The 25,716-nt window shown below is 39.9% G+C and overlaps 1 protein-coding gene across 7 annotated transcripts in view; it reads left to right on the top strand.

Annotated features, from left to right (window-relative positions):
- The window catches only part of LDLRAD4 (low density lipoprotein receptor class A domain containing 4), a 299,662-nt gene that overhangs the window by 33,240 nt on the left and 240,706 nt on the right, over positions 1–25,716 (top strand). For 5 of the 7 annotated variants that reach the window (XM_075084622.1, XM_075084621.1, XM_075084617.1 and 2 more), the window contains exon 2: positions 12,867–12,992. The exons of 1 other annotated variant lie outside the window; for it this stretch is intronic. The gene's annotated coding sequence lies outside the window, so the exon portion shown is untranslated. Of the gene's footprint in view, positions 1–12,420; positions 12,489–12,866; positions 12,993–25,716 lie in introns of all 7 variants that reach the window. One more of the 7 variants, XM_075084618.1, reaches the window with a different exon arrangement.

The raw sequence follows: 25,716 nt of genomic DNA, 5'->3' as shown, positions 1-25,716 counted from the left end.
CTCACCAGGGTCTTCACCACAGGCTGCAGAGGAATCTCTGTTCTGGTGCCTAGAATACCTCCTCCCCCTCCTTCTTCAATGACCTTGGTATCTGCAGAGTTGTTCCTCTCACATATTCTCTCTCCTCTCTCTGGCTGCAATTGAGCAGGTTTTTTTGTTCCCCCTTCTTAAATCTGTTATCCCAGAGGCACTACCACTGTTGCTGAGGGGCTCATCCTTGGACAGTGGTGGATCCGACTTGGAGCCAGCTGCATGGGCTCTATCAGACATGGGGGAAACTTCTAGCAGCTTGTCACAGAAGCCACCCCTGTAGCCCCCCCACTACTAAAACCTTGCCATGCAAACGCAATACAGACCTTTTAAAAGACTGATGCTATGTCATTATTGAGTAACTTAAAACCTAAATTGGGAACAGGATCATAAGCTGGATGGAGAAGAGATTCAGTATACATCTAAGTCAGGATACCTTAATTCACATTCTTCATGCTTACTTTTAACTAGGATTAAATAATTGGCTGTTTGACAATTAGTGGTGAGTTGGTGTCTTTGTTTTCTGTGCCTGTGCTAATCATAAGACAATACTGGAGTTACTTGTTGCTTTATCGCTATTAAAGTGAGCATGATATGTACAGTATACTTGAGTGATTTAGGAAGGTTGAGAATTCTATGTAATCCATGTAGTGCATTGGTGTATTTGCAGAGCAGAAGTATTTTCCACAATCTGTGCATTTCCACCAATGGGCATTCTGTTTGTATAGCACTGGGCCAAAAACAAGGAATCTCAAAAACTCGATGTCTTTAACATACAGTCCAGAAGTGGCTATTAATTTCCATAATTTTCAGGTTTATAAACCGCACTGCACTTCTGCAGGCAGTTTTCACAGAATCATAGAATATTAAGGTTGGAAACAACCCCTAGGATCAAGTCCAACTGTCAGCTGTTTGAAACAATTTGCTACAGAAATTTACATTATTTTAAGAAAACCTGTGCTTCTTACCTAGTATGGCATCAGTTAGTACTGAAAGAAAAATATCTTCTTCCTCTGAGTTGCCTACTTTGTTTGATTTCTGGAAACTAATATCCAGTGCCTTGGTACCTTGTTAGAAATAACAAGGAGGACTTAATGGTCATAGGAAGTTACAGTCCCTTTTACCTGACAGGTGAATACATTTTTTTCCCTGCTCTGTTCACTGAAGATCTCCTTTGCCCATCAGGTTCAGATCTAGTGCTGCAGCTGTGTTCACTTGGGCCAGAAGGGGATAGTACGAGGATTTGGTCCCCATTTTCTTTGCAGTGGCGGTGTAGGGCATTGATAAGACTTTGGTCAGAACCTCTTCTCTCTGGAAAAGTTACTTGTATCCTCCAGTCTCTAATGCAGCCTACTGTTGTCCATCTGTCCATCCCACCCTTATTCCATCATACTTCCCTGTAGGATTAATTTTCTAGATTAAGAATCAGCAAGTGCTGTATCTTTTAATCCCTTAAATCCCTTTTTTGTTCTTGTTTCATGGATGGGCTTAGCACTATTTTCTACAGATGCAGTGAAACATTGTGTTGCAACCTCCCCCGTCAGTCACTTGACAGCTCACTTTTTCCGTTCAAAACAGTGACTCTTGATCTTCCCTTTCAGAAACACTGCTGTGGTTGCTGTAATCACAGACTCTCTAAGTTCTTGTTAGCTCAAGTGTATCACAGTTTTAAACTGTGTGTATATGTTTGATTTACAGATTTTTTTTCCACAATTCAAGGGGCTCCAAAGGCTAGTGAGCAGCTTTCCAAACAAAGTCAGCAACAAACATTGAGTTGCCAATCCAAGTAGACAAAGCAGTTGGTCCATCTGCAGGTTGAAAAGTCCCACACAAGCTCTACCAGCATGCCCCAACTCCTGATACTGAAGGTGAAGGGTATTTCCTGCTTGGTCTCAGAGTTGAACCTGCTAAAGAATGTGAGATCTGATAGTGAGGTTGTGTTGTAGGGACTGCTCATGGTACATATTTGCCAAGATACACAACTGTTTGTGATGTTTATGTGAAGTATTTAATTAGTACACGTTCTTAGTTGAAAACATTTTTAAAGTTTGTAGATATATTGCAGGTGAAAGCTCTGGTGAATGAAATGCATTACCAGTTTGCTCTGCAAATCTGTTTCTAAAATCCTAAATTCTAAAATGTGTCTAAACAGTGAGCCAAGAAGGAAGGTCCTTTTTGGTTGCCTGGAACAGCTTCTCCCATTCTTCTGCACCTGGACTCTTCTCAGCATCTTCTTCCTCACTGCTGTTTGTTTTTTAGCCCCATTGTTTGAGGAGTGTTTCTTTTTTCACAAGTCATGCTGCAAGTGCTCTGTGGTGTGTCCTCTTCTGTTTCTCCATAGTTTCTTATGTGCTCTCCATACACTTTTCTCAGTCCTCTGCTTTGGTACTTGGTGGCAGCTCCGACTCGTCACAGCTGCTGCCATTTTCCCTATGTACTGCAAAAAAAAAGCTGGAAAATACCAGTTCCAGGACTACCTATGGAGTTTGCGTGTTTTGGTTTCTTATATATGATGAATGAGGTTTGAATTCAAGGTCAGGGGTGGGGGCCTCTTCTGCTTGAGGTGAAAGATTGAGAGTTGTCGCAAGCAGAACAGTGCATCCCGTGTGGGCTGGCCCCTGGGAGAAGCTCTAATGCCCAGCTTATGCCCCCAAGTCTGTGGTGGGGTCCTGGATGTGGGTGTCTTTTTATTCTGCTTCAGGTAATGGACCTGGTCGCTAGTGAGGGTAATATACTGGCCAGTTGTGCAAACACATCTGGCACTTGCATTCTGAAAAAGCCATTGTAGGTACCTGGATGAGGGCTTGCTTTGGTTGTACTGTGTCCGTTTTGTGGTCCGGTATGTGAAATGATTCAGTGCAACTGTTCTTTTGGCATGTGTAAAGCGCAGCATAGATAGTTCTACTTCCCAGGGAGCAGAGTTCTGGGTTATGTGGAAGTATTGGTCCTAGCGATGAGAGGAGAGCGTGGAGATCTTAGACCCCTACATGTAACTCGCAGTTCCTCTCAAAGAGGAAATTTACTTTGTGGAGGAAGGTTTCTCTTCCACAGTTTGAGCTTTCCCCTAGCATATGGGTAGGTAGGAAGATTTTGTCAAATGTGTGATAGTTACATAAAACGTGCAACATCTGACAGATGTGAAAAACAATATAATAAATTATTCTTTTGCACTCCCACTCCAAAAAAGGTAAACAAAATGATAATACAAAGTCCATCAGATTTTTTTTCCCATTTATGTGGTCCTTCATGTTAGTGTGGAAACCCTGGCTGTGAACATGGGCTAACAATGGCTGGATCTATCTGAGAGCTTTCTGCTAGGCAAGTACTACACTATTTAGAATTACAGTGTTCATTTTGGTTTTGTTTGCCATTGCTATTAATACTTGTGTATATGTGAGAGATTATTTCCCATATCTCATCTCCATTTCCAGTTCTGCATCTGCTATAACCCAGAGATACTAGAGGCTGCTTGACGTTCTGAGATTTTTTTTTTGCTCTCCTTTCTCCCTTTTCTGTCCTTCCCATTTTTAAAGCTGTGCTAGTTTTCTGAAGGATAAAGTGAAGTTAAAAAAAGAAGTAGAGTTTTATTTAGGAGCTGGGGATTATTTTGCTTTACTGGAAATATTTAGCCAAGTTGGTGGTTTGGAAATATTTTCATGAGAACTGCTTGAGCTAAAAGTTACTGAGACAAAATTCCATAAAAATAACTGTGAACTCCAGTTTATAACAAGGTCATTGTTGGCAGCGTTCAGTTTAAAAACTTTCCGTAGCTGCAAGAAAGGAAGAGTTATGGATCAAAGTGATCTGGATTTTTTTTGGCAATTAAAAAAGAAAAAGTTAACATTTGGGTTTGAACCCTACTGTGACTAGTTCATTTCCATTCAGTTTTTACTCAGTATCCTTAATAAGAATGACAGTGAGGAACAGAGGGTGGGAAGAGACACTTTTTTCTATTTAAAATTGGTTCCGCAGGATGGAAATTTGGCAACAGACATGGAAACTAAGCAAATCTGTTTACAGAGCTCTCTGCCTCTCCGTATAATGAAACCAACAAGAAAGCTGAAATAGAGATTTTAATAGTGAAGCCACGCTTTGTTGAAAATTTTTTTAATACTGCTTTCTTAGTCTTTTTAACTTGTTGATAAACTAGTTATTTTGTGTGAGATGTAATGTAAATTGAGGGTGCCAGCACTCACCTTGTGTCCTGTGCTCTTCAGACCTTCTGGCCACCGTTCACATGAATGAGCCAGTTACAGAGTCTGGAAGTGGTGATATCAAGGAAGCTGAGGGTGTTACAGATACTGCTAGGATAAATGTTAGGAGAGAACTTTTATGAGAGGAGTCATTGCAGGTTTCAGACATAAATTTAAGGGTTGGGTTGTGGCTACTGTTAATGCGGGAACACATGGGAGTAAGTGGAATCAGTTTCCCATCTCTAACTCCTACCGTCAGATCTTTTCAGAATTCATGTGGGTGTACCCATGCCCTCTGTGGTGTGCTAGCAGGAAACGGCTAGTATGGGAGGCTGGTAGGACACAATTCCCTGCACCATTAACTTAATGATCAGGAAAAATGAGCCAATAGGGAGATAGAAATTAGTCTATTAATCTGGTAAAGAACAGTAGAAATTTGCCTAAGATCAAGAAGAAAACCTGGGAGAAGCTGTAACTTGCTAACTCTGAAAATTTTTTGGTGCTATGCAGTTGCTGGCAGGCCCACACATCTGACAAACAGCAGGAAAATATTTTAAGTGTTTTTTAGCATTTGCTTACTTTTTGTTCCTCAGGCTAAAATTTGTTAGAAAAATGAATAGTCTTGTCTTCACTGAAGAGTTACAAGAGGAGAAATTGTTGTTATTGTGCCTGCCCTACTATTTAGTCGTACATGGAGCCATATATAAGGGGGAGAGTTTGGTGGTACCTTAAATTCTCTGGCTGTTTTGCTTCAAAATAAGCAAAAAAATATTTATTTTTTTAAGGCAGAAAATGACACTCCTTTTTTCCCTAACCTTGTCTGCAAAGATGCAGAATTCATCTATCACTTCACAATGTGATATTTACAAATGTGTTACTTATCTGAATGAAGACATGCTCTGCAGGAAGAGTCAGCTTTTCTTTACAAAGGAAAATGCCACCTTTCAAAGTAACTGAAGCCCTTTGAGGGGGTGTGGTGGTTTAACCCTAGTCAGCAGCTAAGCACCCCACAGCTGCTCACTCACTCCTTACCCCCCTGGGACAGGGGAGAGAATCAGAAGGGTAAAAGCAAGAAAACTCATGGGTTGAGGTAAAGACAGTTTAACAGGTAAAGCAAAAGCCGCACATGCAAGCAAAGCAAACCAAGGAATTAATTCACTGCTTCCCATGGGCAGGCAGGTGTTCAGCCATCTCCAGCAAAGCAGGGCTCCATCATGTGTAATGGTTACTTGGGAAGACAAACGCCATCAGTCTGAACTTCCCCCCCCCCCTTCCTTCTTCTTCCCCCAGCTTTATATTGCTGAGCTTGGCATCATATGGTGTGGAATATCCCTTTGGTCAGTTGGGGTCAGCTGTCCCAGCTGTGTCCCCTCCCAGCTTCTTGTGCACCCCCAGCCCTCTCACTGGTGGGGTGGGGTGAGAGGCAGAAAAGACCCTGACCCTGTGTAAGCCCTGCTCAGCAGTAACGAAAACATCCCTGTGTTACCAACCCTGTTTTCAGCACAGATCCAAAACACAGCCCCATAATCTTCTTCACAGAAGCTAGTAACTCTATCCCAGCCAAAACCAGCACCGGGGGTGAACATGCAAGTGAATAAAAAAGATCTGGATGGCGTTCAGATGTCTTTGACAGCTTTCTTTACCAGAAGGAAGCCAGGTAACTGTGCGTCAAGAAGGAGGGTCATGTCATGGACTAATACATGGGTAAAAGGTGGGAAGAATAAGGTTGGAATAAGTGGTCCCTTCTGACAGTCACCAGTGCAGTTGGACTAGTTGGTGTAATCAACATATGAAAAAAGTACACTGGAAAAGGGGCTCATTGATGAGGTGAGGAAGCTTGCTGATGATACCAACTTGTTCATGGTAGTAAGGTTGAAGTGAACCTTGAAGAACTGGAGGAGTGCCTGACATGGCTGTGTGACTGAGTAGTAGAAGGGCAAGTAAAGTTCAGTGCAGATAAATTAGAAGTGATCTACATGGGGAAAAACAACTCTTATTCCACTAAAAAATTATGAGCTTTGTGCTGACTGTTACCATGAGTCAGTTACTAGGCTATGATGAACAGCAATGTAAACCAGAAACTCACTACTCTACGCTGATCAGAAGAGCAAATCAAATGCTAAGAAATATTAGTAAAGGAATAGAGGATTAAACAGATGGCATCCTTGTTGCCAGTGTGTAAGTTCACAGCTCACCAGCATCTTGTATAGCATGTGTGGTTCGGGTCCTCTCAGCTCAGGAACAGTACAGTAGGTCAGGAAAAATGTGGAGAAAAGCAGAAGTTGTAAGAGAGATGGAAAGGCTTACGTACAAAGAAAACTGGGACTCTCTATCCTGGAAAGAAGAGACATTGGAGGATATTCTTGAGGTCTGCAGTATTGTGAGTGACGGGGAGAGGGTGCACACGTTCAGTTGTTCACTGTCTCTTCCACCACTAGTCCTAGGAGGCATCAAGTAAGAGCATAAGCAAACAGAAGAGAGGTGGGTCTTCACCCACTTGAACACTAAACATTAAAACAGTGTTTTAAAACACTGTGCCAAAGAAAATACTGTGCTTGCCGAAAGTTTACATGGGTCCAGTTTCTGACATTACATGCTCAAGAAAAAACAAATTCATTTTTGTCTGTAATTGTATGTATGATGCAATGGATAGGTGCACTTTGAAACATTAGTGTTTTCTATGGTGTTTTGCAGTTTTGCGTAGCCTTGTATTTCCTGCAGTAGGTACCTACCACAAGCCTGTAAGGAAAAGTGAGATAAGCACGTTAGCTGAAGTGGCCTCACTGTATGTATAAAATTATTGGAATCCTCTTTTAATGTGTGAGAAAGCCATTTTGGTTTTTCTTATTTAGTCTACCAGCTTCCTTAGTTACTTTATTTGGATTTTAAAAAGCAGTCTTGGATTTAGTTTCTAGTAAATTTCTCCACCATTCCCTTTGTCCCTAGAAAATAACTCTCGGCATGTTTCAGAACTTCAGTTGCACACATAGGAGAAATACTCTGAGTTATAGTGGTGTGGGGTTGTTGGCAGCCCTGGATTCTCACTAAGGCGTTATGTCTTTTTTAGGCACGCATGTTGTTAACGAAGGTGAAATTGTGCTTTAGCCCTCAAACATGGCAGGTCCCTCCTCAGTGCATTGCTTGCTTCTTAAGTGGTCCTTCTTTAACCACTGTTACTGAAATATCAGGTCCCAGGCTTGGTGGAAAAAAGCAGTTGTTCAAAGAAAGCTGGGAGCTCTCTGCCTCAGTATCCTCAGCAACATGGCGTGGTTTTCTTGTGTATGCCTTCCCCAGTTTTGGAGCTCATGTTGCTGAAACAGCAGGTCCTCCATTGAAAGCGGAGGAATAACGACAACACTGAAAGCTGTTAGCTGCAGCTCCCCACACCTCCCCAGGTTGGGTGAGCTCAGTTCCCTTCTTCCCGAGGTTGCTCACTGCAGTAGCACCATACATTATATTAATGTTCTAAGTGCATGCACTTGCCTGTGTTTTGCACATGTTCTGTGTGTTTTATACCTTTTTCCTCCTCCATCTCCAGTGCCTGCACTGTATTCTGAACCTTCACTTGAGATGTGGACAGTCACACTTGGCAGCCTCATCAGGGAACCACGGGCCGGCCTCTCTTGCTCAGGCTGTCGCATCCTTGTTCCTTGTGCAGTATCTGGTCTGGGGATTTGTGTTTCCCGGACCAGCTGGAGAGCTTGAGTGTGCATGCATGAGCCTCCATTGCTCACTGAACCCTGATGAGGGATGTGTTGTTTCACCTAGCGACTTTGCCTGGAGTGATTCCTCACAGCACTAGGAGGAGGCCTTCATTCATTTCTATTCTGACGGGCACTTTCTCTTTTAGGAAACTTCTCTCTCTATAAGAGTTATTTGTCTGTGAGGGCCAATACCCTTTTTGGTTTTGCAGTATCTGGTGTGATACTTGCGTGTGAAGGACTTGTGTATAAAGTTTTGCTTCTGAAATGAGAGGCAAATCTGGGGTTGGTCTTGAACACAGTTGCAGAGGAAGCACAAATACCAAAGTTTAATGGGAGCCCAGGTTTCCTAATGGTAACTTGTTGTGCTAACAGCAGATTCATTTGTTTCCTAATTAATCAGAAAGAGTGTTCTTTTTATTTCAGCCATCTGGTGGAGAGCATGTTGTTTAGCTTCTTGCTACTGCAAATTGGAGCTACACAGGAAAAAGGATGTTTCAACTTCTGTTTTTGGCTTGTTTTTCTAGGTTGAGTCAGTATAGAGCATGTTAAAACATACAGTAGTCAGTTGCAAAGTTCATCTCACAAGGACTGCAAAAATTTAACTTAAATTGTCTTTCCTGAAAAGACAAGATGATGATATTGATGGTTTAATTGCTTATTGTTACTTGTTTTATTCCATGAAATCAATTGTCAAGAGAAAAGCGAAATTTCCTTAGTGAACTGCAGAACTATTCTAGGATACTGAATTTGTTACCACTTTGTAGAGAACATTCAATGTCGCTTCTACATTTCTTCTTTGGATTAATGTCAAAAACATATTGCCTGTCACACAGTTTGTCGTTGAGTGTGCCATTAGCTTGCTAACTCCTCACAAGGATCTTAAAACATTGCATTTTTTTTCTCCAGAAGTCCCTTTAGCACAGCCTTTCTTTGGAAGCTACATTGTTCTTGTGGAATATTTTCCAAGGAGCAGTCTGTCCCTATGCAATGTTTACTGTATTTTTGCCTTGCAGCCAGCAGATTTTAGTGCAAACTTGCCTGGGGGTGGCCTTGTCCTATTTTCCTCTTAGATGGTTCTGGCATTTATAGAGCTCGGGAGATCGTGCTTCTGAATTTTCCAGTCTGAAGAGCTCAAGCCAAAACAGCAGGGGAGATAGCAAACCTGTACGTTGTTTGGCTTACGGCAGCTGGGCCTGTTTTTCCTTTGACCTAAAGCTATGGCAGATTTTCTTGGGTTTTCTGTAGAGAAGGGCGTAAGTGAAGAAGAGGAAAGATACACGAGGAAAACTCTTTATCTCTGTGTTTGGAAACAGCAGCACCACCACCACCCCTTTTTGCACCCCTAACAAAGGTGACATTTGATAGCTTCCCACCAACCTGTATTTTTTCCCTTACATCTTGGTCAGTAAAAGAAACTCTTGCCAATTAGGACTCAGAGTCTCTGATGGGGAATTAACTTTGATGAATGAATGTGTAAAAATATTAAATACCCAGCAGATGGGTGGCTTGGAGAACATAACATGGCCTTGTGCTCGGAGAGCCTTTGTTGTCTGTAAACACTGTCTCCACAGTCATCCTCTCTAACTGAGGTTTCCCTTGGAAAGAAATTTCACTGTTGCTGCCTTTTACGTGTCCTAGTCTTATATTTTATCAGGAGATGTTTCAGTTAAGTTTTGCATTTATGTAACAGAAATATTTAGTTGTGTCACAGAGTGAATTTATTCCTAGAAGAATGGTTTTGCATGTGATTGTTGGATTTCCGAGCTTATGAATTCCATGAGCATAGAAGAGTTTCCTGAAGAGTTTGAGAGAACAACAGTGAGCGTTGAGGCTTAGTACCTGGTGGAAGTGGAACACAAATTAACACTGCCTATGTGTGTCAGGCATTTCCAAGGGACTCATAGTGATTAAACCAAACTAAAAAACATAATTTCTCTAAAGTTTGACAGAATTCCTGTCTGTATGCCTACACTAGTGTGGGACAAACAGGTGATAGATCCTGAATCTCCTCAGCTGAACATAGAGGGAAAGAAGAAAATTAATCTTTCTCCATGTTTTAATGTTTTCTCCCTTTATGTTGTTTAATTTGTCGTTTTTCCTTACAGATATATGGGGATCTTCATGATGACTGGTATGGGAGAAACTACTGTTTCTGCTGTAGTTCGGGCAAGAGATGATAGTGCAGAAGCTACGTAGCTGCTCCTTCTGTGAGGAAGCTGTTTACCAGCTTCATAGTGCAAATGCTCATCCAGAATAATAATTTTCTTAATTGGCAACTTTGATAAGTTTCCCTCCTCTCCTCTTGTCCCCATTTGCAGCCCTCTGAGTCAGTCAGTGATACACCCAAATCATGTTTCATCCTCAAGGGAAGATCATTTGGACCTGTAAATGGATGCAAGAAGCAAGGGGACCGTTAGAGGAGACACCTGTTAGTCTAAAGGTTTCCCATGGGGATAAGAAGGGTCAGCAGAGAGCTGGTGCTGCAGAACCAGCATCTCTGGTCTCTCTTGGCCGAGCAGTGGGAATGCCTCAGGCTGTAGGAGTGGGCCAGGAAGGAGACAAGTCTCTCAAAAAATACGCTGGCTTAAAAATTGTTAGGTGTGTTATGTAGACAAGTAGTCCAATTTTGTGTAGCTGTTCTATATTTATTGTCCTCCCTTCTTTCCATTCCACAAGTCAGTATTGCAGTATGAGGCTTTTATTATTTCACAGATTTGCTACCTGTCACCTGACTGAAATACCCTCATCTCTGCAAGCTTTGCTCTTTGTGTGTATGGAGACTGTATAAATCAGATACATTAAAAAAAAAAATCCAGTCTGAGGCGATAATTTATCTCATTTTCCTTTATTAATCACCTCTTTCCAGTACAGGTTTTCTTTGTCTAACATGAACTTTTTCTGCTTTTTGTTGCCCGTAGTTCTACAAATCCCAATGGCCTGTAGTGAATTCTTTTTTCACAACTTCCCCTTTTTTCAGTGACTGTCCAAACTCTGAAGGCAAAGCACAGACAGAGGACCCTCAGACTTCTGTGAATGTTCTCTCTTGGGCTCCTCATCTCACTTTTGTCACTAAATTTAGTAATTCCTATAATTGTCTTCTGATATTTAATACTTCTACTGTTGCCCTTAGGAATAGATTTCCTTCCCATGTTAAACTTACTCAGGGAGGCTGTAATCATGAATTACTAATTTCTCTCTTCTTTTAATGTTCTCAAGAATGTCTTCCTTAACATTAAGTAGCAGATCTGGTAGATTCTTTGCTGGTATTAATTGCTGTGTAACCAAGTGCCCTTGAAAGTCAGTTATGTAAATGAGCAGCCTTGAGCTGGCCATAAGAAGGATGCTGGCTTCAGTTTTAATTTAATAATTGAGGAATTGGAACATAAAATGGTTCTTTAAATGTAAAATAGGCTAAAGTCATATTCTTTATTAGACAAATTCTAATTGCATGAACTATGATACATCAGCAGTTTAACATTTAGTTTAGGTGAGCACTTTGCATGCAGGTGAGGACTTTAGGTACAGTTATTATTAGGAAAAAGCCTTGCCTTAGGTATTTTTAGTTGAGTATTTTGAAAGAAATTACTAATTTGTTGTGGCTTTAAAATACCAAGTAGAACCTTTCTTGAAATATATTCTTTACATCTGGTTTTTTCCTTTCTTAACTTAGTTAGTTATCGTAGAAGTCACAATTCTTCTGTGAAAGTTCCTTGTGTTTTTCCTGGAGATGCATCATACCTAAATCTCTTGGCTTATTAAAAAGTACCTGAGTTCTGGACAACAGAGGGCAGATACATCATCCAAATAGTTGTTTTGTCCATTTGGGTAAAGGTTATTTATCGTTATATACAATATATGCAAAAATCGGTGGATGTGAAGTTATTTGCAAATACAGGCTTGGCAAACCTCCTCTGGAATTCGGAAAGGGTTTTCCAGCTTGACTTAGTCATTTTTTCCCAAATGTCTTGGCATAACTGATCACTCAGGAGTGACATATGGTAGAAACATGCTCTAAGGGACAAGTCTCCCGGATGGCGCACAGCACCACACAAGATAGACAGATGGTGGCTTATTCAACCTTGGAAAAAGTTTAATCCTACATATTGGCACAGGGGCCTGGGTACTGGGAGAGAAGCACACACATGCCTATGAAATCTGAGGTGAAGCTTTTGTGAGTTTGCTTGCTATTACTGAAAGAACTGGAAAGATTGAGCTGATATTACACAGCATGAATATCTGCAAAATTACGTGTTCACATGCTATCCAGAAAAAGTGATGTTCCCTAGAAAAGGAGAAATCCCAGAGTTAGCAGGACACTGCAGAGAATAAAGTTTGCTGACCTTTTCACAGCTGTTTCTAGACTAAAACATGTTTATTGGACAAAACTGTTGAGTACTTAGCTTAACTTATCCACCAATAGCTGTTGATTAATTGAAGTGTCTAATAGGAGAAAAGGTATTTTTTGGTTTTTTATGGTTTTACTTATGTTTCAGGCGTTGCTGTTGGTTTTGTGAAGTGTATTAGCACTTCACAGCACAGAAACTGTAACCCCTTCTCTTAGGTAAGTTCAAATGAAAAGTTGCAAATCCCCTCATGCTAAATTTAAATTTATAGCAGAAAATGTAAACTGTTCGTTACAGATTTTTTTTTAAAAAGAAGTGGAAGAACATCAGGCCTTTCATTTTAATATCTTTGTGTGTAAGACAGTGAAGAGAGAGACAGAATATTTGACATGGAAAAATGAATCCTTGGTGTGTCTTGTTGAAATACCTAGGGAAGAACAAAATCTGCTTTGAATTCTTTCTGGAAACCCAGTAGCGATTGATTGATCTTCTGGAGTCAGTGCCATGTTCTGTAAGGATTTTTTAAATACTGATGCACTGAGGACACAAAGGATTGCCTGCCAAACTTTTTTCCCCCCACTTTCTTTTTCTTGTAGATCACACTTAATAGTCACAACTAGAAGGAAAAGGAACAATCTCCTGACTCTCTGGACTTCAAGGATATCATATTGTATTGGATGAGTTCAAACTAGACAAGCTTCTTCTGAAACACTTCTGGAAAGGTAAATGTAATTCAAACAAACTAATCTCATGAAATTCAACAAAAGCAAGTGGAAGGTCCTCCACCTGGGGAGGAACAACCCCATGCACCAGTACAGGTTGGGGGCTGAACTACTGGAAAGTGGCTCTGTTGAGAAGGACCTGGGAGTGCTGGTGGACAACAAGCTGACCATGAGCCAGCAATGTGCCCTTGTGGCCAAGAAGGCCAAAAATATCCTGGGGTGCATTAAATGGAGTGTGGCCAGCAGGTTGAGGGAGGTTATCCTCCCCTTCTACTCCGCCTTAGTGAGACCACATTTGGAGTACTGTGTCCAGTTTTGGGCCCCCCAGTTTAAGAAGGACACGGAACTGCTTGAGCAAGTCCAGCGGAGAGCTACCAAGACGATCAGGGGGCTGGAGCATCTCCCTTATGAGGAAAGGCTGAGAGTCTTGGGTTTGTTCAGCCTGGAGAAGAGAAGGCTGTGGGGGGATCTTATCAATACCTATAAATATCTAAAGGGTGGGTGTCGGGATGATGGGACTAGGCTCTTTTCAATAGTGCCCAATGACAGGACAAGGGGCAATGGACACAAGTTGGAACACAGGAAGTTCCAGCTAAACATGAGGAAAAACTTCTTTCCTCTGAGGGTGCCAGAGCAGTGGCACAGGCTGCCCAGGGAGGCTGTGGAGTCTCCTTCCCTGGAGACATTTGAAACCCACCTGGACACTTTCCTGTGCCCCCTGCTCTGGGTGTCCCTGCTCAAGCAGGGGGGTTGGACGAGATGATCTCCAGAGGTCTCTTCCAACCCCTATCATGCTGTGAATCTCTGTGATTCTGTGGTTCTGTAATCTTTTGCCAGTAGATGAACACTTTGGTCAAATTAATCTATGCTTTGGTCAAATTAATCTCATGCCAGTAATGTTTCAGTCATACCACAACATCATGATCTCTTGGATACATATTTTGTTGTATGTACGTATGTATGTGTTGATGTGTGTGTATAGTTACATATCCATATACGTAGCTATAGCTAAACCTTACTAGTAATTTTTAGATGTTGGAAGATTTTTATTTGTTTTTTCTTGTTGGGTGTTTTTTTTTTTTTTTTTTGTGTAGAAATATATTGGTTTCAAGGAATTTTCTGAAGTGAAAGTGGTGAGGAAGGAAGAGGGAGAGAAGTGAGATGCCCAGAGCAGCCAGGATATTGTTCATTATTTGCCTGGATGTGGAAGACCCAGTTAATGTTTTTGTTCTGCCTAATGAGAAAAATTACTTGAAAATGAGATCCTAGCCACTGAACAATAAAGTCAAATGTCTCATTCAGCACTGAATGACACATACTTTTAAAATATGGTGGGATATGAAACACACAGAGAGCACCAAAAAGAGAGAGTCTAATTCAGTAACCCGTTGTTTAGCATATGCGTTGAAGAAGTAAGAGATGTCAAATTCTTGCTTTCAGTTGAGGCTGCTCTTGTGTAATATAAAGATATGCTTCCTTTTGGGCTAGTAAAAATAAACATTCACTCCTCAGGATGTGAGTACCTTTCAGGTACTTACTTTCTTGTCACCTTCTTCTTTCTTTTGCTGTGGTCTGTTGTGAGAAGTGGTGACCATATCATAGGCAAACCTTGAAGGCCTACAGTAATTACTGCAGAACTAGTGCACGCTTTCAAATTTTTTTTTCACCTACTATAATTATTATAAGACTTAGTCAATAAAAATTTTAGTAATTAGATTTTATGCCCAAGTGCACAGTCAGCAAAATAAGACAGGCATCAGTTTACTCTCAGCCTAGACCCTACAAGAGTTTCGTGCACACTGCACAGGAGTGAGTGTTTTGGTGGCCCATCCAGCCCCCTATGAGAGTCCTGCCTTGCTGTCATGAAGCATGCCTGTGGACCTTCCAAACATTATCTATTTGTGAGAAAGAGAGCTGCAGCCTGGTGGGATGATTGAAATTCTGCAGATCCACAGCTGACACCTTTTTGACCCAGATCTGAAGTTCAGACTGGGAAATGCTTCAGTCCCTTGAAATTTTAAGTCATGCTTCATAGAATAGTTGCATTTATAACATACAGGCTAAGCGTGATCATATCATTGTTGAATCGCTGAACGTCAGTGAGTGTGTGAATCAGCCATCTGCTGTCAGGGCTGAGTCTTTTATCTCCTGGCCAGTGACAGTGGAGGTCATTAAACCATGATGGCTCTCTGTCAGATGGGAATGGTTCAAGGTAATAACATGGTTGTGTCCAAAAAAAGCTACTTTTCTTCAGCCTACTGGTAGTAATGACATTTGGAGGATTGTAGTGTGGAGAAAGAGGAGTTGTAGAGGAATGGAAGCCGTGTGAAGAGAGAGATGTGAAAGGTTTGGGTGTTTTAGAGGGCTTTCGTAACAGGGTTTTTGAGTTAATTATGGAACCAGATGAGGAATGGAGAAACTGTCTACACAGGAGAGAAGCAACCTTGAGGATTTGGAAGAGAAGCTGGATGTAGTAGGGATTCTTTTTAGACGGCTCTGATCCTTAGGTCACTAACCTAAGAGTGGTAAGGAAACTGAGATATAAAATGCACATAGTCTTATTTTATTTCTTCTAGACTTGCATACCTTGTGCACTTCCCAGGTGGAGAGTGATTGGGTTTTCTGGAACTTGTACAAAGCTTGTGCACATTTTGCTTCAACCACTGAATGTCCTGGAAACCCAGAATACCTGCAAGGTTAGATCCTTGTGTTAAACTTGCTGTGAAATCTGGGCCGGATGTGGATTAGCGCTAATGATGGATCCTGCGCCAGGTCCTGTTTCTTTGGAGCTATGGTAATCAATTTAAAAAAACAAACCAAAAAGAGTAATGCAGAAACTAAGAAAAAAATTTGACAGGAGATAACTGATCCAAACCAAAGGAGACCAAAGATGGTTAAGAAAGGACAGACACAGCTCTATGTGCAGTGGTGGGAATTCTGCCATACTAGTTAATGCAAATTGCTGCCAGGCTGTTGAGAGAGCCTCTGAAGTTCAAGTTGAGCTGCAACTTTAAAAATCAGGACTAAGGCATCTTGCTACACACCTCATGGAATACATTTAGTCTTTATTTGTTGCAGCTGATTCAAAAATGTACGCTCAAGAAGTGTAGCCTAACAGCAGGAAAGAACAATTTAAAAATCCTAATTTATTCAGTAATCCAGTGATAGGAAAATGTGAAGTTGTAATTTTCTTCTGTACTAACCCTCCTCCTTGTTGCGAGATTTCTGTGAGGTATTAATTCCTAATTTAGTACTTAATCTCCTTTCTTTCTCCCCCTCCACCCCCCCAAAAGCCCCAGACCCCACTGGTTTAAAAATGATACCATGCAGAGTTGATGTAACCACATACCACATGTAGGTTATGATGTGCAATGTGATGTCCCTCTCTTAAAATCTGAAATGCAGGTAAAGCTGAAAATGCCTGCAATCACTTTTATGTTTTCTGTCTATCCCCCTTTTTTCTCTCTCTCTCCCCCTTCTGCTTGTGCTCACTTGCTCTCTCTTTAGTATAACACAGTTGAACAGCAGTGAAGTGTAAAATGTGCTTTTGCCAAGGTCAGTTTCTTGTGATTACTCGCCTGTGGCAACTTATGCCAGTTGCAACAGACTGAGTCTCAGCAGTCCACAAAGTCACACTGGTGCTTATGCAGAGGACACCCAGTGTAGGTTATAGTAACTGTAGTCTGGAATAGCTTCTGATGCTGTTGAATTTTAGCAGCTTTATTTAACTCTTCCCATCTAGCTTGCGCTTGCTTCAGTGGTTTGGAGTCTGTTCCATGAAGCGCTAGGTTGTCCTGTTCTCTGGAGACCCTTGAGGAGGATTTTGCATAGGTGAAATTCTTGTTGTTAGAAATTGTTTCTTTTCTTACAGTGGATTGCTCAAATTTCAGCAATTATTCATAAATGAGAAGATAAAATAAAGCATTATGGACACATGCATCTTCTAAATATTATGTATATACTTTTTTGTGGTTGGCTTGCTTTTGGAGGAAGTCATATCAAAAACGTCTCTGTTGACACTGGTAAAAGAGAAATTGTATATCTAGATGGTAAGAAGTATTATGGAAAAGTTTAAGAAGTAGTTTTTTAAAGCAAGAACTTAAAACATAGTGATACGCAGTCTTTGTGCCACCTTTAAAAATGTTATATACACTCAGAAGCGTCAAATAATTTTCTGTTTAGAAGCTGCTGTGACTGGGGAATGAATGTGAGATTCAAGAACATCTGTTTTAGGAGATAAGATTTGTTGATCTCATTTTGTAGTGCACACTGGACTGGGTACCACCATGTACCCAGTGGAAGCAGGTGGGATGTCTCCATTCCTTCTCCTTTCTCACATATGAGCAAACATATCCCTTTATGAAAAAATGTTATATTTAGATCAGAAAAGCATGGACCTCCTGTGCTCTTTTGCTTATTGGTACTATTGTCAACAATATACATTATTTTATTTTCACTCTGGAAATATTTACTTTTTAAGGAAACCTTTAGCTCTTGAACTCTGTGTTAGTCACTTTGAGGTTACCTGTCCATCACTGCTGACTAGTAGGCAGTAAGAAATCTAGATGATCGGCTGAAGGGCTAGAGCTGAACTTTAGTGACCTTTGAAATTCAGTTAAGTGCAAAATTTCATTGCTTAAAATTGATTATGTGTTTGATTCATTTTGAAACTATGTGTTGCTGTATTAAGCACTGTGCTCTCACGGTTGGTTTGGAATGATTCCTGAGCACAAGTAAAATAATGGGTCAGCAAGTGAGTCTTGATCCTGTAAACATCCTTGCACAAAGCACATGAGAACACTCTGTTGCACTCAGTGGAACTCCCTGCCAAACAAGGTGAGGATTCAGAAGTCAAGTCACTTAAAGAGCTTCATGAAGGTTTCATCCTGTATTTTCTGTTCAGTCTTGCTTCCAGGCTTACAAGTATTTTTATTGAGGAATATGTTACTTGTTGCTTTTTTGCCTATATGGAAGACAATAAAATTAATCTTTTGTTGCAAGCATGTTTTGGACTGACATTTGCTTCTATGGTTTCTGTAGCCTATATGATTCTATTGCTATTCCAGCCTCTATTCCTTTGCTTTTAATATCATTTGTATTGGCCCAACTCTTATGGAAGAATATGCTATGAGAGCTGTGCCCAGACTTTGTGAAGACAGATCCATCTACTCACATTTAAGCTGGAAATTCATGGTGGAAATGAGCAGTGTTTTGTGCGTCTGTGCTGTAGTGTATAGGCCTGTAGCACGTGCAGTGTTGCACGTTGTCTTCTAATTGTTAGAGAGACAGTGGAAGTTAGTGTTACCTCTAGGAAAAAACAAGCACTAGTAGAAGCTGGTCTTCAGTCAGCCGAGAAACTAACAAATGGGCGTTCTTACGCGAGGTAGTGTAGAAGAGTTGTATTGTCCACGCTCACCAGAAGTTGTCCCATTAATTTCCTTTAATTTTAAGGAACTCAAGGAAAGGAAGGAACTATTCAGGCACTGAAGTTGGTTTTGGAACATTCCTAATGATGTTCCTGCAGTGGGCTGCTGCGTGCTCTGAGGACTTCCTCATCAGTATGTTCAGCACGAGCAAGCAGTTGACAGTTGAGATCGAAGAAGTCTGCACAAAACCCTGAACTCATTCAAATCTCTGTGCAGAGCTCCTAACCATTTTTTAAAAATTCATTAGAACTTCACTGTTTCTCAAGTTCTCACATCCTGGATTCTGGGTGATAGCTTTACTGCACACAAAGATAGATGTTGTGGTTTTTTTTTTCTGGACAAGTGAGAATCCAGAGCCCTTGAAGTCTTGCAAGATTTGCAGCCAAATTTTTTTAACTCATAGATGGAGATATGAAAGCTTCTTAAGGGATTTATCCATCTACTTCCTATTAGTTTTAAAGGGAGCTCTCCAAATCAATGTCCTAGTCAGCTTTGAAACATTCACTGTGCTAATTCAGACCTGCCAGAAACAAGCATTTTAACATATGGATAGTATCCTACTTCTGTAATGCACCTGCAGTTTGTGAGTACCACAAGAGGCTTCCTTTTCTGACGAGAACCACTGTACTCTCATCACAGAAGTAGGGGAGGGTCTAGCATTTAATGTACTTATTGCTGTATTAATTTTATTAGAAACAGACCGGGGAAATGAGCAGTACATTTGTGTTGTGCAGCAAAACATTTCCTCTTTTTTTTTTTTTTTTTTTTTTTTTAAAAACCCCTCTTAATATTTATCTTGCTTTTCTTGGCAGCTGTAGTAAGTAATGTCTCCTAAGCATTCAGTTCACATTCAGACATAGGGGAGTATCTGAGAACTAAGAGCCAGGTAAGGAGAAGTCAATACATTTAGACAGAAAATGTTCTCAATTTCTGTATAAGAGATGTTTATTCCAAATAAAGGCCTGTGTTAATATGAGGCAACAGTAACTCTGTAACAATTACCACCCATACACCCTTGGAAGGTGAAGGGGAGACTGGCTGATAAATAATGTGTTTTTGTGTTTCCCCTTTTAGTGGCAATATTATCTTTAAGCTTCTAACAGCTTCTAATAAATGCTAATTTTCCATTTTGGTTACTGTAAGACAGCATCATCCTGATCGTTTCCTTCGTATCAGATGGGTAAAATTCAGTGATGAGGAAGCAGGATTAGGAGGCAGGGTTTCTTATGCTTTGTTACTTACGGCTGTGACACCTGAATCACTGCATGGACTGGGACAGTCTATAACGTGACTTTAGCTTCCCCATGGGAAATACTGGCTAATAATTTCCTGCCTCACGGGTGCATATGAAGATTAACTTCATGGAACGAGTGAAGTATTTATTAATAAATGATCATTATTGATATGTCACTTACTTGTTCATAGCGGTGACATTGGTAATACATTACTCCTGAGGGGAATGTAAATGAATACATAAAACAAAAGACACACATTCAAGTAATTTTTATCACCCTTCGCCAAAGCACATGTATTCAGTAGTGTCGATGTTAGTGCTTACAGTTTTGATGATTTTAAAATATTAAAGAAGAAATGCCACCAAATATGAAGGGAGAGCACAAGGTCATGCTCACTTGTTCTGTCTTCAGATCACACCTACTGGAGTGTCTTTGATAATCTTTCTTTAGAAGCCTGGTAACTGAGAATGTAGGAGAAGCAACATGCATTTTAACTCCGGCTACATTTTAGAAGTTAAATATTGTTGCATGTTTTCTCCAGTACAGGTATGATGTATGATTAGATTGTGAAGTGTCCAACAGCAGCATGGCTATTTAATTTTTTTTAATTTCTCACATTTTTTGTAACCGAGGTTGAAGAGGTACAAAATATTTTGTCTGTCTGTTTCCAGTGTCAGAGCTGTCATTTGGCCTGTGATAGGAGATGTGGGAAGGTGAGCATTACTTTACATTTCTTTCAGTGGTCAGCTTGAAGGATGTGGCTGAACAGCAAGGTCATGCAGGGTTTTGAAGGAGGGGTTTTTTTAGATGCTTTTACTATTTTATTAGCTCCTTGATTAAAAAGGCCCCTGGGTTTCATTTTTTGTTTCTTTATAGGTTTAGACTTCTGTATTTTTTCTACTATATACTTTAAATACTGAAAAAAAATTGTGATAAACGTCCTTTGGGCTTAAACTGGAACTGCTTCACAGAGCCTCTCTTGTTTTGGGTGTGCGCTGAAAAGAATTGAGACAAATGTGGAGAGCAAAGGGAAGGTGGAATGCACCTGAAAACCCATCTTGCTATAAAAGCTGAGGCAGAGAGGTCATATTTGACATTTGAGTATCTGAGCTGTTGTCTGAAAGGAGCACTGGTGATCTTGCACCCATTGGTTCCTCTGCCATTGTCTCATTGGACTGAGATTCCTTTTTTTTTTAAGTGTTGTAGTCTAAATACCTAAACATTACATTTGGAGCTAAAAAAAGGCAAATTCAGCAGCTTTACTAAATCTCGGCTGCTTTTATAAATTTGTGTTATCTAAGATGCTGGCAGTGACTGAGTTGCGCCGTAATGAGTCTTTTGTTATGGTTTCAGTCAGAAAGGTCCCCTTGGACACCAGGGCTCGCACCTCGCAGCTGTGTGGAAGACAGCTTAGGAATGTGGTCTGACATACTCACTGTCCTCTGCAAGATTTCACTGCCTTTAGGAGTTGCTGAAGGTTACTGGTTGTGGCTTTAAACCCTTGTTATGAGCATACATAACAGAAATATACAGAACTGAAAAGACGTAGCGAATTTAATTTCATAGTTTTTAACGAAAGTGAGAGTTTGAGTTTCTGGCTTAGGTTATTGATGGAGCTTTTTCTCTCAAGAATTAAACCTGAAGCAATGACTTATGAATCATGCTTTGTGTCCCACTTACAGACTAACTTGACTCATCAGTGATTTTTCTTCTGGCATGATTTGGGGGAAATGCCAGTTATTTTTTCATGTGTGGTTTTTAATTATTATTGACTTGAATAAAGATAGAGATGAAGGCAGTCCAGCTAAACACCTGATTTTATTTAGGTCTGTGCTTCTAAAGAGTCACATCATACAATAAAGCGTTGTATGATTGCATGAGAGACCGTAAAATGTGATTTCTGATTCTTCAGTGTTAGTGTCAAACAAGGATAGTAACAAGTGAGTCCTAAGAGCTCATTATTATGCTCATAATTCCTTTGCCTTAATTGTTTCCAGATGTATAAGATATGAAAAAAATCTCATGTCCGGAAAATACATCCTGCAAATAAAGCCTGAAACACAGAGCTTTTGATTTCTAGATTTTCTTTAAGTCACTGACTATCTAATGATCATATGCATTTGTAAACAAATTACACTGGTCATGTAACTTCTACTGTACTTAATAATCCTTATTTTATTGGGTAACATTATTTTTAATGTTACATTTGTCTTGTAATATAACCACATGAATGACATTTTTCAGTGCCAATTTTGTGGGAACTTGAAAAGCAAAGCCCAACTTCAGTAGTGCTTTCTAAGTTTAGAAATTTATGAGCATCTAGAATTAACACACTAAAGCGCTGTAAGAATAGTTTCTTGCAGCCATGTAGCTGTTTCTCTATGAAAGTGTTTTGTGCTTATTTTATTCACGTGTCCAAGATCTAAATACTATTGCATCTTCTGTAGAAACTAAAAAGCTCTTAGGCGTCTCAGAACCTGAGTTTGTTTTTATTTGCATGCATTCATTAGCCCCAATGATAAAATCTTACATACAACCAATAAATACTTTAATCTGTTCAATATTATGTAATAATTTCCTCCTAACTATACATTCATTGTCAGAACTTGACTCAAGGGATTTGTTTCATGCAGTGTAACACTTTACCAATTAAATGTAAGGAAAACACAAATGGATGTGGCAGTTGTGCAGCGATGGAGCTACAGAAAGCGTTTCCTTAAGAAATTAAAGTATATATTTTTCTGCTATGTGTGAAGACTTAAAATCCATCTCATTACTCCATGACCGATTTTTAGATACTTTATCCTTTAACTGAAGTGAAATCCTAACCTGAAGCGTCTTTTAAAAGCCAGTTTACATAATTTATGATGTGAAAGTTGTTGGAGCAACTAGAGAAGAGAGAAATGTGACAAATGTGTAGGGTATCTGCATACGCAGAGTATGGGCAAATGAATATACCACAGGTAAGACACACAGATTCTTGTGGCAGATGTGTGAGAACCCAGACTATTCTGCATCCTGGTGGTATGTGGTGTTATGTTCATCTATGCAGAATGAAATCCACTTGGTTCTTACATGCCTACACCAGGCTTCTTAAATTATTGGCATCAGCTTGAGCCAAATATTGCTTTTCTGGTACACAATGAAAGGGAAAACTTCCCTGCCAAGGAAGGAACAGATGAATGTGACAGTAATATTCATTATAGAGCTTTTCACCAAAGAGTATTCTCCTCTGACATGACCAGCTCTTACTTCCAGGTAGCTTTTTCCTCTTTTCAAACTGACCAAGCAGCTGTCCTTAATTCAAAAAGTAAAAACTTGCTCTCAAATTCCATTTCTGTTCCCTGCTGGAGGCATCCACTTTTGTTGATAGTGATCTAATCTGTTGCATAACCAGAGAATACTGAGCCACAGCCTGCTTCTTTCTTGGCACTGCTGGAAGGCTTCAAAGAGAGACTGTATGTGTTAGGCGATTGCTCTACCAGCAAGACCAAGGGGATCAAAGCATATGTTTAGAAATGGAAAACAACAAAAAGAGAAGCGGTTACCACACAGTTGCCATCTTGAAACTGAAACCAGTCTCATGAAAGTGAACTATTCTGAAGTTAAGGATAATTATTTCAAATTATTTCAAAATCCAGAAAAGATCAGGGATTTTTAAAGAAATTCATCAAGATTTTATTTTGTAGATGGTTGATATGAGGAAGACGATTTTTCAAAAAATTGATGTGTTGACAATTGTATGCAGTTTAATTGTTTTTGCATGATTTTATCCTGCATTATGTTGCTTTCTTGGCTTCTCTGATGTTTTCAATTAGTAAGCTTTAAAGTGAAATCAGTTGAAAAATTACTTGAAAGTAAGAAAAAAATTGTAGGAAAGTTTTATGTAGTAATACTCTTTGAAGGTTGGACAGTTGTTTCAAGATTGCATTTAATGAGCTTTAGAAAAATACAGTTTTGGGGTTTTTTTGGGGGGTGTGTTTTTTGTTTTTTTTTTTTAGATTTCACAATACATGGAAAGAATTTCTCTTCACATTATCCCCCAACGTTTTGGATGAAAATGCCTCATTGTTCAGGAGATATCTAATTTATGAGCATCTAATTTATCTTTCAGTGAGTTTCATGAGTCAAGATTAATTATTATTCCTTGTACTTTAAGTATGATTTACATTATGGTGCAACATTGGCTTAAAGTGTTCCTTTTCCAGTGTCAGATGTTCATTTTTTTGACTTTAAATGCTGAATATTTTTGTTTAATGCCATCACAGAAATGGTAATATTTACCTGTGCTGATTTAGTAAGCCATCATATTTGAGATGTAGGAGTCTTGGCTGCATGTTGTTAGGGAAACTTGCTATAATATACAAAATATTTTAAAAAAGAAACAATGTAACTTTTGTGGCAGTGCCCTTGTCCATAGTCTATTTGTCCCTGTCATTTACTGTGATAGTACTTTTTATGACAGGGAAAATGATACTAACATGTTCTTCGTACACATAAACTCCCCACACAAGGGAGGCAGAGGACCATTAGAGATGTAATAAGCTTCCTCTCTCCCTACCATCCTTACTGTTTTCTAGTCTGTGTGAAGGACCAGTGTTAATGGTAGTGGCTATGCCTTTTATTCCTGTGGTGGTTTGGTGACTGGCATGTATATAGTGTTTCTCATATGCTATAAATCCTAAGAAGAACTGCAAAGCACAATGTGATCACTCTTGATAGAGATGCACTGGAGTGTAGTACCCTGATAAAGTGTATGGCACTCTTCCCACACTTAAGATCTGTGAATTATTGTTTAACCAGAATTGTGGACTCCAGCATTAGAAATGCCTGCCATTCCTATTTTCTTCTCTTCTTTCATGAGACAGATGTATATTTATAAAATTACACGTTCTAATGAGATTTTGTCCTGATGATTACAGGAGGAAGCCACTGTTGGGATTTTTGCTTTCTTCCTTTGACTACTTTTCTCTCTGTGGTGGTGTCTGTTTCTTCAGTGGCAATTCTTCGTGGTGCCGGGAGGCAGGGATGCTCTGTCAGACCAGACCCTTTTGAGACCTCGGCTGCAAAACTTTAGCTGCATTTTAAAGAACTTGAGCAATCTCTATCTTTTCAAAGATGTTACCCTCAGACCCTCAGAAATTATCCTGAGGGTCACAGAAGGTATTTTCCTTATCCAAAACTACCCCAGACCCTTTCTTGGAAGTATCAGTCTTTGAAATTTTGCTTTTAAAAGTCTGCCTTTTTAACAAGGTCCAAACAAGATTATTTTTCTTTGTCCTCCGTGAAACAGCCATGTTGTTCTGACTGAAATGAAAATACTTTAAAAATTGAGGCTTAATGCATAGGCTCAGAATGAAAAAGTTCAGATCAATTTTTAAAGCTTAGTGAAGTTCTAAATAACTTCAGGAATAGGCAGTGCTCTCATCCCTAACTGTAAGGCTGAGGGTCAGCTCTATTGATCCTACCTCCTGCTGGAGAAGCACTATCCAATTTACTAGTTGCCATAATAATGTTATTTGGCACGTGTTAAATAGCTGTTTAATGTTTTTTTTATGTTTCTGTCTATCATTTCCTTACTAGTAAAATAGATCAGTGGCAGTCAAGCTGTATGTGCTTAGTGGAGCCTCCTCCTCTCCTCTTTTTGGGTCATTGAAATCTGTGCTTTTGAGAGGCTTTTGTACTCTGTTTTTATGTTGAGGGTATTTTTGACAGGGAGTCAATGCTCAGATTGCTGTTTTAGTTACTATGGAGAAGCTTTCCCACAGGAAGGCTTATGCTCTATTTTCTGAAGATGGTCAAACACTGAATTTGCCCCGCTTCCTCTTAACTTGCAGTTCTGAGGTTCGTTTTGTACCAGTTGTCTTTAGACTGAAAATATCTTTGGCTCAGACATACTTTCTTTCAGGTTTTGTGATCTCTGGTGTCCAAATGGGACAAGGGAAAAATGAGGAACCAGAAGGAAAGAGGGGTGTATCCTGAATGCCTGTGTATTGCAAGGGAAATGAATGTAGTTGTAGTCTGATTGTGGGGTTTTGTTGAGAGAAAACTATTGCATGGCTG

This window comes from Phalacrocorax aristotelis, chromosome 2 (genome assembly GCF_949628215.1).
Source record: "Phalacrocorax aristotelis chromosome 2, bGulAri2.1, whole genome shotgun sequence".
Classification (NCBI taxonomy): domain Eukaryota; kingdom Metazoa; phylum Chordata; class Aves; order Suliformes; family Phalacrocoracidae; genus Phalacrocorax; species Phalacrocorax aristotelis.
This window is presented reverse-complemented; position numbering and strand designations above follow the sequence as displayed.